Source organism: Phaseolus vulgaris, chromosome 5 (assembly GCF_051622355.1).
Source record: "Phaseolus vulgaris cultivar YP4 chromosome 5, ASM5162235v1, whole genome shotgun sequence".
NCBI classification, from domain to species: domain Eukaryota; kingdom Viridiplantae; phylum Streptophyta; class Magnoliopsida; order Fabales; family Fabaceae; genus Phaseolus; species Phaseolus vulgaris.
In genome coordinates this window covers 11,265,686-11,267,222 of record NC_143502.1, presented here as the reverse complement: position 1 = coordinate 11,267,222, position 1,537 = coordinate 11,265,686, and the positions used below count along the sequence as shown (strand labels likewise).

Sequence of the window (1,537 nt, the reverse complement as noted above, 5' to 3'; positions counted from 1 at the left end):
AGATGCTTCAAAGGGAGTCCCCTCGTCCCCACCTCCGTCCGACTGCATCTTCCACTCCGTCAACCACTTGGACCTTGAGCATATGTTCCTGCACAACTTATGCACATGGTTTTTTTTGGGAGAAAACAAGAGGTTTCGATAAATGAACAAACTCCTTCGAGCAACACAATTAGATGAAAATACAGTGTTTCAAACATCAAATTCCTTTACTGTTACAACCAAAGGACCCTAAAAACGAATATACAGAACTAAATTAAAATATACTCCAAGCCTTCTTGGGAGATTAGGTAGCTTTAGATGGAGATTTGGGATCCTTAGAAGCCTTATCGGTCTTCTTAGGCAATATAACAAGGTTAATGTTGGGAAGAACACCACCATGGAAATGGTCACACCAGAAAGCCATTTCCCCAATTCATCATCGTTCTTTACAACCAAAAGCACTGGTTCCCACACACTTCGCATACCTTCCTTTCTTCAAGTAACGCCCTACTCTTCTGAATGGAAATAGGAGTCCGGCCCTAATAGACCTTGTGACTGACTTCTTCTTTGGCCCATCGCCCTTTCTTCCTCTGGCGCCCTTCTTAATCTTTCCACTAGCTTCCATGTCAGAACACTAAAAATTAGTTGCGCTTGAAAAACAAGAGAGGAAGTGAGGAACGAGAAAAGGATGTTGAGCAGAATTGGGTGTGATGAATGGTTCTACATGGTCATACCCTAATTACAATTCAAAAAACCCTAACCTTAATTGATTTTTCACTAAACCAATCTCTCAATCCATGCCACTTAACACCTCACATCTCTCAATCCCACCTCTCTCTGCAACATAAGCAACACTTGTTGAATCAATTGATAGAGGAATCTGGGATGCTATCAAAAATGGCCCTTTTGAACCTAAGCTTGAAAAATATGATGTTTTCATTAAAAACCTTGGTCCCAATGGACGGAGAGTGAAAGTAAAAGAGTTAAATCTGATTGCATTGCCAAGAATATTATCATTTCTGCTTTGAATTCTGATGAATTTTTCAGGGTCTCACAATGTGCATCTACAAAGGAGATGTGGGACATCCTTGAGATTACCCATGAAAGCACAACTGATGTGAAGAGAGCAAGGAAGCATGCCTGTATCCAAGAATATGAAATGTTCAGGATGTTTAAAAGGGAAACCATCTCGGATGTGCAGAAAAGATTCACCCACACAGTGAATCACCTCATTAGCCTAGGCAAAATCTTTGAAAGGGAGGATCTGAACATCAAGATCCTCAAATGCTTGGATAGATCTTGGCAACCCATGGTCACTGCAACTTTAGAATTTAAGGATTTGACCACATTGACCACAACCTCCTTGTTTGGAAAGCTAAGGGAACATGTGCTTGAGATGAATCAACTTAATGACCAAGAAAATGAAGAAAAACATGTGAAGAGCATTGTCTTAAGAGCTGCTAGTCATAAGGATGGTAAAAACTCAAGTGAGTGCAGTGATGGTGAGACTCTCAACTTGCTCACAAGGAAGTCTGACAAGTTATTGAAGAAGAACAGT

The 1,537-nt window shown here is 40.6% G+C and overlaps 1 pseudogene; it reads right to left on the bottom strand.

Moving 5' to 3' along the window:
* Positions 1 to 283: 283 nt before the first annotated feature.
* LOC137833971 (putative histone H2A.2 pseudogene) lies at positions 284 to 604 on the bottom strand (annotated as a pseudogene).
* Between the last annotated feature and the right edge of the window lie 933 nt (positions 605 to 1,537).